Genomic DNA, 12,406 nt, shown 5'->3' on the forward strand with positions numbered 1-12,406 from the left:
ACTGAGTGAATTGTACAGGGTGCCCCAACTACCATGCACCAAGACTTAAAAAAGAGCATTCGCGTCACTCAAAGAAAACCTATAGTGCATATTGTTTCCTGTACAGTGGAGTTGCCGCCAGTAATTCTTTCGTTCCTGAAATTTAATTTGATAACTCTGATTATTCATATTATTCCAGGAGTACTGTCCTAATTATCAAAGTGTCAATGAGGCGTTTGTAGGCACCCCCAGGCACCTCCAAATGACATATAACTGCAGTGTTTTCGGCGACGTACTAATTGCGTGCAATTTTTTCCGACTGGCAAACCAACCTCCCGAAATATGAAAAAAATACCACGTGTCTGTGCTTCCATCCGCATCACAAAGCATCGCACTCAAATAAGCTGATTGAAAGCAACTGCACTGCCTGTCGCAAACCCGAAGGGACAGCGCATCACCTCGACAAGTGTACGGAAGGAGCACCAAAAGAAGGTTTCGCGACTTTGTAGCTATTCCTTCCTCTCTACGTCACACTTATTACCCTCTCTCAAGGCCGACTGATGACATTAATAACAAAAGGCGCTTGATAATGCGACCGAAGCGCCGCTCTGACCACGCACGAAACGCGAAAACCAATGTAACAGGTATAGCATGTTTAAAAATCTGGGCATTGCTCGCACCGCATCGAAAGAGTGCGTGCGCAGCTATATTTCGCGCCAGTAACTTGCTTCGGACATAAGCCAAATTAAAGTGACGGTTTTAGTTTTCATGAGAGTGTATACGTGCTGCAAAAACAGGTTCGTGCCAAAAAATAAAAGCGAAATAAACAGACCAGGAAGCAACCCAAGTGTTGAGAAAAGGCAAAACCGATGCGTTCAAGAAAGTAAGTAACAACTTCTAAATGAGCCGAAGTGGCAACCGAGACGCCTGCACAAAAAATACATCAGACTTCAGTGTGCCCTTATTATCCATGATTTCTTAAGCGCCGTTGAACACTAGCTGCTGATATAGCGGACGTGTTCGAATAGGACTCCTTTTGCAACTACGCAATAGTGAGCCCGCTTTATCACATCTTCAGTGGTTTTCTTGATGACCGACGCTCGAAGTCTACGGCATACATCCGTTATCGTTGCCTTGAGCTGACCTGACGTCCGTCCCCATCATGTAAGCACGATCTTATACACAAAGAAACCCAAAGAAAGAAACCGAGTAGAGATAGGTCAGTTGACCTAGCCGGTCAATTTACAGCCCAGTGCCTACCAATCTTTTGCGCATGAAAAGTCGCATCCAGCCAGTTTCGTGCTCGGCTGCTGCTTTGTGCTGGTGCTCCATCTCGCTGATACCACAGAAGTGAAAGGCGGGACAGCGGGACTTCGCTGAGAAACTCACCCACCACTCCTTCAAGCATTTCGTCCACGCAACGCTGTCCAGTCAATGTGTGATTGAAGAAAATGGGGCTGATTATAGCACCGGCGTAAGTTCTGCGCGCCACATTGAACAACCACTGGTACTGGTGCTGATTTCGCTTTACCCAGCGTGCATTGTAGTCACTCCAATAGTGTGCATTATGAAAATTTGCCTAGACGTTTCTGTGAAAATTGGCTTTACCTGTCGGCATGATGTTACTCAAAAAGTCCGGTGACTCATCGGCTTTTGTGAGGACTCAATCGAGGAATCTAGGCGATTATACAGGTCCCTCCCTGTCTGCCAAGCATTGGTACTGGTTATGGTGGTACGGGTGAAAGACCGTCGTATAGAATCCTCCAAACTGATGACTTGGAAATTGATATCTGGGCGACCACGTCCCGCAAGCTAACGTGAGGGCTTGAGGGCATAAATGCTAGAACATCCGGCCGTGCGTAGGCTAGGACTCAAAGATGGAGCCCTACGCCGCTGTTTCTTGAAGCTGCCGGTTTGTCTCAGAATTTTCATCATTTCTGATGATAGTGGACGCGTTTGGTCTACTGCCACACTTCCATGACTGATATATATTTGCGGTCTTCTTCTTGTCGTCATTTGCATCTCCCAAGGCAAGGATTATTTTTACCTTCTGCTCATTACAGAAATACACGGTGCCTCCATGGGACGAAACAAAACGCAGCTTTATACATTTGCACTGACATTGTCAATCCGCTTTTGTGGGGGTTTTGTGGTAAAAGAAAGAATAATCCGTGCACTTTATCTACGTTAAGACAACAGCTATCACAGCTTGTTTCCAGGTAACACCAAACGCGATGTGTTAATTCGGCCGAAGCGTGGCAGATAAGGCACTAGCTCGATCACGATGTTTTACAGCGAAGCTGTATATGACTAGCCGATTCGTCCGTCCGTCCATCTGCCGCCGGTTCGCCGAAAACTCCACCGGCGCAACCCCATGCGAATGCACAAAAAAAAAAAGGTGACAGGGAGGCGCACGATTGGCTGCGCCAGTAGTGACGTCGTTGCTCTCCGTCGTAGCCGAGCGGGTGCGCAGCAGTTTCTCCCCGGCTCTGAAATGGATAGGCCACGCGTCGTACGTACTCCTGAGGAGCAGGCAGCTTTCGATCAGCAACGCCTCGAGCAGAACCGGGCACGAGCTCGTCTACCCCGTCCCGATGCTGATGCCCGGCCACAAGAAGAGGCTCGTGCAGGCGAGCGCAAGCAGCAACTGCTTACCGAGGATCCGGCTGTCAACCAAGCCGTCGCTTAATGAACCATCGGGATTAACCCAGTGATAAACCCCGGGGTCACACGTTTCAGCTTCGCTTGTTAACCATCTCTACGGAGTGCTTGGGCGGCGATGTTTTTCTTTATTTCCGTCATTTCGACCTGGCTAACTCGGTAGAAGCCTGTTCGAGGGCGCTGCTTTGTGTTCCGGGTGAGAGCGCAGTCACGTGGTATTCGCCATATTTCTCAGGGTTCATTTACCAGTCGGAAAAAAATTAATACGCAATTAGTACGTTGGTGAAAATACCGCAGTTAGATGTCCCTTGACGGTGGCTGCAAATGCCACATTGCCACTTTGATAATTATGGTAGTACGCCTCTAACTAGATAATTATTACGATTACCCAATTAAATCTCAGTAACGAAAAAATTACTGAGCTACTCCACTGTACTGGAAACAATATGCATTAGGTTTTCATCGAGTAATGCAATGCCTCTTTTTTAAAGTTTGGTGCATGATAGTGAATTGGGACATCCTGTATGTATTTAAGGCCTCTGCATGCAAGTGACGATGTTTCCATCCCTACTAAGTATTGTAAATTATTAGAAGTGTTCTTTTAATGAATCGTTAGCTTTGCTTACTAGAAAGCGAAGCGGTACTGAGACATATTATTCACGTGAATTTCACGCGCCCTTGATAAAGGACTCTGCCAAAGGGGTCATTAAAGCCTACAATCTTATTTTTTTCAGGGTAAAAAAACACACACACAAAGCATTTTGATGCAATGTGAACATACAGCAACATTTTCATTCTCTAGGCATAAGCTATCCATACCTTTAGAAATAATTGTTATTTGGCTACCTCCTTCTCTTTAAATATATAATGAACTTTCTCCTTTGTACATATTTAATATATTGTGTATGTATGTGAATGGTGTTTATACAGTGAAAATTTAAAACAATGTTGAAATGATAAAAGACGCATGAGGTAGCCGGCGCTTGTACTCCTAATGCGCTTGTTCTCCTATTGTCAGGATTTGCGGAAATAAAGCAAAGTATGAAATAAAATCCGCGCACGTCCGCGCCAAAAATGATACAGTACGCTATTAGCCACTATATCACTTTAAGTGAATAGGTCGAGGCAAGTCAAAAGAAATATTAAATGATATGAGTGACAAAACGCTGGCCATGACACGTTAGGTTGGGGGGGGGGGGGGGTTAGGCTACGGCGTTGCCGAGGGGGCTGAGCGCCCCCCCCCCCCCCCCCGGAAAACTCCGCAAGGGGCTCGGGCCCCGGAGCGCCCCCGTAGTCGGCGTCTATGCGTGCTGGATATGTATCCTTCCAATCTGAAGGTAATGAACAATTTAAGCTGTCATAATCCAGTATGTAAATATTAGAGGTAGGCGACTGAATGTCAATTTTTTTCGGGTACGAATCGAATACGAGTATTGCCGCGACAAACTTGTGACATTCAAGTTGCGCGCCCTTTGTATTGGGCACTGTGCGCGCCGTACCGTGGTGTTGTTCACCAATAACAGGCAGCGACCTTCATGGCACGGGCAGCTGGTTGGACCCTGCTCGTATGCGCCACGCGCACGAGGTGTCACGCGAGGAGAAAGAGGAAGACTGTTCGAGGCCAGTTTTGAGAACGCGACTGCCAGGGACTTCTTCACGACCGCAGTGACATTTACTTGTGGGCACAAGTTCGCCCTTAATAAATATCGTTAGTTAGTTAGTTTGGGTTTAATGGCACAGAGGCAACTAAGGCCATGCTGCGCCAGCCACAAGACAATATAAAACGGAACCTTAGAGCAGGTAAACCTGCCTTACATTATAGTTGGTGTAAATAACCAGTTTTCTCTCAAAAGTCGGATAGGTTAGTAAATGGCACTAGGGGGTCATCTGCTAGTAATAGGACAGGGTGTAAAGGAGTGTTCAAATTATACAGGCTTTGTAAAAACCTCCTTCTCAGTGTGTCGATGTGTGGACATGTTATTAGGATGTGCATGACTGTAAGAACCTCATTGCATTTTTCGCAAGTTGGCGGGTTTTCTTTTCGTAGAAGGAAATTGTGCGTCAGATGTGTGTGTCCAATTCGAAGTCGACACAAGGTCACCTCGTAGAAGCGTTGCTGGTGACTGCATGATTTCCACTCGCCAATACAGGTTTAATTGGATGTAGCTTGTTGCTTAAACAATTGTCCCAATCGAGTTGCCATTTTGACGTCAAGGCCTTCCGAATCGCATTGACACTGTCTTTTATGGAAGTGCTGTATTTTGAATGTTTTTGTACGCTGCCATTGATACGCATCTATCCGCTGCTTCGTTACCCAGTATCCCAACATGGCTTGGTACCCAGCAAAACCTAATTAATCTGCCATATTTGTTTGACGATAATGCGTTCAAAATATCGCCTAACAAGGGTTCACTTTGGGATTTCATGCGTAGAGCCTTCAGTACGCTTAATGAATCTGTGTACATGACAGTGCTTTTCAAGTTTGTAAGCAATGATCTTTTGAACTACCGGCCATATTGCGTACACTTCGGCTGTGTAGACAGAGGCATGCTGAGGCAGTCGAATACTTGTTTCCCAATTTTCTGTTATGGCCCCCACACCAACGGGTTTTTTCTTTTTAGAGCTATCTGTATAAAATTCCATGTAATTTTTGCACTTGTCTTGAAGAGCGCGGAATTCTTGTATGATGTGTTCATGAGGTGTGTCTCTTTCTTTAAAATGTGTTAGTGTCCAGTCACCTAGCCGTGTGAAATCACACCACGGGGGCAAACGTTCTGGCTTTCTGGCAACCTGGAGGACTTCCCGAGGGATGTCATAATCCCGACAGTATTGCTCGTACCGCAGGATAAGCGGCCTAATCATGTTTGGTTTATTTGTATAATGTAAGCGTGAGCTGCACTGTGTGACAGTGTTGTAGCATATGTGTTCTGGAGAGGATCGGATTCTGAGTATGTAGGAAAAAGTTAGTAGCGCTCTTCGATGCTGTAATGGAGGCTCATTACATTCAACATGTAAGCTCTGGATAGGTGATGTCCTGTAAGCACCGCATGCCAGTCGTAGTCATAGGTTATGAACTGGATCAAGTCGTCGGATGTAAGATAGTCTGGCTGAACTATATATGATGCTACCGTAGTCTAATATACTACGCACCAAAGTGCGGTAGATGCGTAGCAGGCATTTACGGTCAGAGCCCCACCGTTTCCGGGAGAGGATTTTTAAAATGTTAAGTGCATTGTTCGCCTTGATTTTACTACTATTTATGTGTGCGAGAAAGTTCAACTTTTTATCAAACAGAACACTCAGAAACTTGAGTTCTTGTTTTACCGGTAGTGTGGCTTCCTGTAGTTTGAGGATGGGATCTGGTTATAGGCCTCTTTTTTGTGTGAAGACAACAATAATAGCTTTTTTCACTTGAGAATCGAAAGCCGTTTTCAGATGCCCACTGCGTTAGTTTGTTTAATGTAATTTGAATTTGTCGTTCGCAGGTTGCTACGTTCGATGCACGACCCGCAATTTGTAGATCATCCACATATAGTGAGCGCATTACAGAGGATGGAATTACATTATTGAGCGAGTTCATTTCCACCACAAACAATGTTGTGCTTAATACACATCCCTGAGGTACACCGTTTTCTTGAATAAATACGCGGGACAGCACCGTTCCTAAACGCACTTGGAATGTTCGATCGGACATGAAATCTGCAAGACATTTAAGCAGTCTACCACGGATCCCTAAATCCGCTAAGTCCCTTAAAATACCATACCTGCATGTTGTGTCGTACGCCTTTTCTATATCAAAGAAGCTGTGAGACAGTATTGCTTGTGTAGAAAGGCCGCACGTATCTCGTATTCTAGCCGAACTAGATGATCTGTTGTAGAGTAGCCTTTCTTGTACCGACACTGATGATTATCGAGCAGGTTCTCAGTTTCAAGGACGTATGCCAATCTGATGTTTATAATGGATTCATAGGACTTGGCAAGACAGCTCGTGAGTGCTATAGGTCGGTAGCTGGTAGCTGTTGTAGGATGCTTTTCAGCTTTCAAGAAAGGGATTATAATGGCGTTTTTCCACTCATTCGGCATTTTTCCTGTTTCGCAGATTATGTTGAAAAAGCGGAGCAATGTCTTAACTGCTTTTGGAGATAGGTGTGCGAACATTGTGTAATGAACTCTGTCCGGACCTGGCGCTGTTTTTTTGCCAGTAGAGAGTACTCTGTTAATTTGCGGAAGTGTTAAGGGGGCATTATATGATCTCTCGGAACTTCCTGTTGTCGGAAGCTTTTGTTTTTCTGCTGATTGTTTATACTTTTGAAATTCAGTGGAATAGTTTATTGGGCTTGATATGTTATGAAAATGCTGCCCTAATATGTCTGCTTGTTCTTTTAAAATCGTTTGTGTACCTGGAGGTGAGAGTATGGGGATCGTATAAGGAGCGTAATCGCTTCTAAACTTACGAAGCTGATTCCACATTCGTTTGGATGTTATTGAGCTATTGATGGAGGATACATACGTTTGCCAAGACTGTCTTTCGGCTTGCCTACGCGTGTACCTGGCTTTCGCCTTGGCTTTTTTGAAATGCAGGAGGTTATGTTGAGTTGGGTATCGCCGAAAGATACCGTACGCTTTGTTTTGTGCTTTATTAGTTTGAGTACATTCATTCGTACACCAGGGTTTTAGTCTTTTCCTTAAGAAGTCGGAGGATTGCGGGATCGCCTGTTCTGCTGCAGGAAGTATGGAGGCAATAATCTTTTCATTCATTTCGTCTATCGTTTGATCATCTGATATGTCATCCAGACTGGCCTTCTCACTGAAGAGAGGCCAGTCTGCTAGATGAAGTTTCCAACGGGGTGATCTTAATGGTACTGTAGGGAAAGGAGATGTTTTTTTAATAATGCCGGGCATATGATCACTACCATAAAAATTGTTAATAACACTCCATTTAAAATCGATGAAGAGAGATGGAGTGCACAGCGCCAGATCTAGACAGGTCATAGCTCCTGTGCTTGGGGAGCAGTAGGTTGTTGCACCAGTGTTTAAAAGGCATATTTCGTTTGTCAGGATAAAATCTTCAAGTGTTTGTTCCCTGGTGTCAGTTGTTTTACTACCCCATAATATTGTAACGTAGATTGAAGACGAGTCTTACAAAATATACTATTCTCTTTAATGGCGGGCCAGAAGAAGAGCGTGAAGCGTACGCGCTTCGTCGTCTTCCATGGCACCGGCCGTTGCGCGCGCCCTCCCGCGGTGCGGGAGCCCCACAGCATTGTGTCAATATGTTATGAGCATTAAAATCACCCGCTATAAAAATGTTTAGGTAGCTGGTTTAAAATTGACTCCAGATCTTTTACAGTAAAATGGGAATGTGGTGAAATGTACAGGCTCGTCCACTCTTAGGGTGAACACGGCGCACCGTGGCCGCGTAGGGTGCCTCGATGCGCGCGCCCCCGCTTAGGGTGAGGTCACCCTTTGAACCAGCCGGCGCCGCCTAAACCTGTTTTCGCGCGCTCCCTCCGCCATTGCGTTGCCCGCGTCGACTTCGCCGCGCTGCTGTGCGGGCGTCCTCGAAACGCTGCTGCGTTCGCGCGGCTTTCATCGGCGTAGAATGCCTGGATGTTGTGTTCCTCAGTGCTCCAACCATTCGAGAAATGGTTGGAGGATGTTCCATTTTCCAAGGGACCCAAAAAGGCGGCTTCTGTGGCTGGTGCGAGTCAAGCGTGACAAGTGGCAACCGACGAACTCCTCGTGTGTCTGCAGCGTAAGTGCCACATGTTGGTTCAGTGCTGTTTTTGTTGCGATTTATTTGTATTTTGTTGCGTTTGGGCAGCTAAGTGTCGTTCAATATTCTTCTTGCTCGGCTTAAAAAAGCTGCGTGAAACACTAAAACAAAGTAAATGAGTTTCACTACAGCGCGGTACAGGCCATTGTCTGCCGCTTGCTTGTTCGCATCCGAAATTGCACGACACGTGTCCGCTGGGGAATACGTACCACGCGTGCTTTCGCCGCTTCTTTTCATTCAAAGGTAATTGCCTTTACTAGGCGCTTGCCAGCGAATTGCGGTCTGGGCCCAAACATTGCATCAAGGCACAGAGCATGAGGACAAGCAAGGGCACATAAGCTGTGGCAATTACTGTGCAAATGGATGGTCCAGGAACCAATTTTGATTAATTCACTCACGATTTCTGAAGTTGTTTTTGACATGTGTGCGGCGTTGGGTAGCTTCCGCTGCCTATTAACCGGACGCTTCGTCCTACGACGCCGCATTATGTCAGTAAATGAGATTAACAGAGATCGTTGTTATGTGCAGATTGAGGCGCTCATTCGAGTAATTCGCCTGATATTTCGACTAATTTGTTCTTTGGCCTGTTAACCCGACGCTTCGTTCTGCGATGGCGGATTAAGTCAGTGAATGAGATAGACAGGATATGTTATGTGCAGATTGAGGCTCTCATTCGAGTAATTCGACTGATATTTGGACTACTGTGTTCTCTTGCGTGCTGCCTTCATTGTTTTCATTATCGAGCCGGAAATGCGCCGCTAATTTCAATATCAAATTCATCTGCAGGCTCATTTCGAAGCCAGCAGCTTCGAACAGAACCGCGCGGATGGGTGGAAGAAGCTCAAGCCTAATGCTGTACCAACGGTGTTCCCATTCAAAGGTGAGATGCCTCCTGACCCTGGTATTTGTTACCACGTTGCTTATCGGCTCATTATCTACATTTGAAAAAGTTATGTGAGGAAACGATTCATGCGCATACATATTAAATTTTCTGGCGCGCCTTCTATTCTGCTTTTAGTTAACACAATCTTAAATATATGTAATGGGCATTTTTTCTTATTTATCTGTTTCCAGAACTTCCTAAAGAGCGAAGGCCACCAAGGGAACGAAATGCACACGTGCCTGCATTATTCAGTGACGACGCAGCCGCACACAATTCTTCACGAGAAGTGAGAAATGTTCTTCCCTCAACTACGCAGGAATTTTCTCCCGCTGATTCTTCGTCAGACGGGGAGATAAATGAGAGATTGGCGGCTACGGAAACCAACAATGCTAATGGGCAACTTACTTCGACCCCCAGGGATGCACGGCTTCAAGAAACTGCAATAGTTACTGCGACCCAACCCCTCGATTCTGAGGCAGCTGAGCTTAGGAAGAAGATTGCAGATCTCACAGCAGCCAATAATAAGCTTAGACAACATCATAACGAATCTAAGAACACTGTCAAAAAACTACAGATGCAGGTACGCAAGCTGCAGAAAGAGGCAACTAATTTCTCACGAAATACGAAGTTTTTAAATGAAGACCAAATTCGTGCTCTTTCTCGGAACAACAATCATGGTAATTCGTGGTCAGCGCAAACAGTAAAGCAAGGTCTAAAAATTAAATTTGCTTGTGGAACCACCGGGTATGAAACACTCAGAAAGATTGGCTACCCTCTTCCATCCAGCAGAACGTTAGCAAGAAGAATTCAGGGCCTGAAGTTTCTGCCAGGTATCCTGCATGAAGTGATCGACGTCATGAGGTCGAAAGCAGAGGGAATGGAGGACGTGGAGAAAGACTGCGTTCTCTTTTTAGATGAAATGGAGATAGCACCCGGATTTGAACTCGACCGTGGCGAAGACGTGCTTCTGGGAGGAACGACGTTGCCCTCAAAGCCTGAAGAGCCAGCCAATCATGCTTTGGTGTTTATGCTAGGTGGGGTAAACCAGAGATGGAAGCAAGTGATAGCCTATGAATTCACTGGTAGGCACGTGGACGGCTCTGTACTCAAGGCATATGTCCTGGAAATAGTGCAGATATGCAGCCAGATTTCTCTAAGAGTCCGTGTTATCACATGTGACATGGGTGCAGCAAACCGCGCTATGTGGAGAGAATTTGGCTTTTCGAGCCACCGCCATTCGACAACTTCGTGCTCAATACCTCACCCAACCTTAAAAGGGAAGGAACTTTTTTTCATCTCGGACCCGGCACATGTCCTTAAGAACCTGAAAGGACAGCTTCTAAGCTCAAAAGTTTTCACACTCAGTGATACTACAGTAAGCAGGAACGGACTGACGGCCTCGAAGGTGAAATTGGAGCATGTACAGGCCGTCTTGGATTATGACGCAGCCAACGAACTTAAGGTAGCACCAAATTTGTCAGAAACCCACATTAGTTGTGGGCACTTCACCAAAATGAAAGTAGGAGTCGCTGTCCAGCTCTTCCGTGAAGCCCCACCAGCTATTCGGTTCCTAATAAAAGAAGGAGTGATTGAGCCAGAGGCCGAAACAACAGCGTGGTTTATGGACCTCGTTTCTAGGTGGTATGCCCTCATGTCATCGCGTCATCCCACCATGGCGCTAAGCCGCAGGAACATTACTAAATATCATGCCGCCTTGGACACACTACGCACGGCAACAGACACCATCAGAGAACTGAAAATGGGCACTGGATCTCAGTGGAAGCCATCGCAAGCAGGGGTCCTAATTGCGACAACGGCTGTCCTTCGCCTTCAAGAAGTGCTTCTTGGCAGTGAAGGGTATGAATTCCTCCTCACGAGCAGGCTGTTGCAAGACTGCCTAGAAAACCTTTTTTCTGTGGTGCGGCTCATGAAGCCAGTGCCCACTGCGTATGACTTGAAGTGTGCACTCCGACTCGTCAGCGTCAGCCACTTTCTTCACACTCCGAGATCAACAAGCTACGAACTTGACGACCGCGAATACCTTGTCGATCTGCTTGCACATAGCAAGAAGGAATGTGCAGAAAGCGAAGTCGATGAAATCAACGACACGGAAATTCTGTTCATTGAAGAGCTCACGTCAACCGAGTGCCGCATCTTGTTTTACCTTGGCGGTTTTATTTTGAAAGGAATTTTGAAATCTATAACTTGTCCGCAGTGCAAGGCTGCTCTCCTTGGCAAGCCTGACGATCAGTATGCTTCCCTGACTGCACTCAAGGAATACGTCAGGGATGGGCAAAACCTCGTATATCCAAGCGCTGATGTCATGAAAACTTTAAAAAACTACGAGGAACATTTCACCGCTGTCAACTCATGGTGCACAGGCAAATTTTTCACCATGAAGTCGCCACTTCGTTCTCTGATAGCCTATCTCGAAGGCATAGACAAACCCTCAGTGAACACATGCATGGCTCACAAAGAACGAATAAGCAAAATGCTGACTGCTGCATATGCCAGAGTGAGGCTCCGAATTCATCTCCGACAAATTCCGAGCACTCATCCTAGTGGCCACGGAAGCAAGACTTGTGCAGGGGTCAGCCTTGCGTAAGCAAGCTGGAATCTGCAGTTCTGCGAGCCTTTTCCTTCAAAGTCTGAAGTCTGCATCTATATATATAGTGATCACAACTATTTTATCAATTACGGTCTATTTAACATAAATGTCGACTTTTAAAAAGTGCAATAATGTTCAGTGTTCACGTTCCCATTAAACACAAATCTCTAACTTTGTGTGTTTTCATAAGCACTGAATAAATGATTTCATGTTTGCTTGGGTAACAGCTTTTGTATTCATCTGGCTGTTACCAGACGAAAAGGGGACTTTATATTTTATTACCGTTGCTGATGCTGTTTCTTCAAAGCGTGCAGAACCAAGACGTTGTTGCATTGACCGCGTCGGCTGAATTTTCTTACCGATCAAATTCACTCACTTGCATTGGGACATCAGTGAGGTTTCCCATGCAATCCTGTTTACCGCGCCTCCGTTCACGAAGAAAAATGCCCATTCAGCCTTTTAACGCCCTCCGCATAACAGCGCGGGAGAAAGGGGGTTA

The 12,406-nt window shown here is 45.8% G+C and overlaps 1 long non-coding RNA gene across 1 annotated transcript; it reads left to right on the forward strand.

The window, feature by feature from the left end:
• The first annotated feature begins 8,063 nt into the window (after window positions 1-8,063).
• Window positions 8,064-9,592, forward strand: LOC140213116 (uncharacterized). The gene is made up of 3 exons (XR_011890058.1): window positions 8,064-8,395; window positions 9,203-9,296; window positions 9,491-9,592. It is a non-coding gene; the product is annotated as an uncharacterized lncRNA (long non-coding RNA).
• The last annotated feature ends 2,814 nt before the right edge of the window (window positions 9,593-12,406 follow it).

The sequence above is a fragment of the Dermacentor andersoni genome, chromosome 9 (genome assembly GCF_023375885.2).
Source record: "Dermacentor andersoni chromosome 9, qqDerAnde1_hic_scaffold, whole genome shotgun sequence".
Lineage (NCBI taxonomy): Eukaryota > Metazoa > Arthropoda > Arachnida > Ixodida > Ixodidae > Dermacentor > Dermacentor andersoni.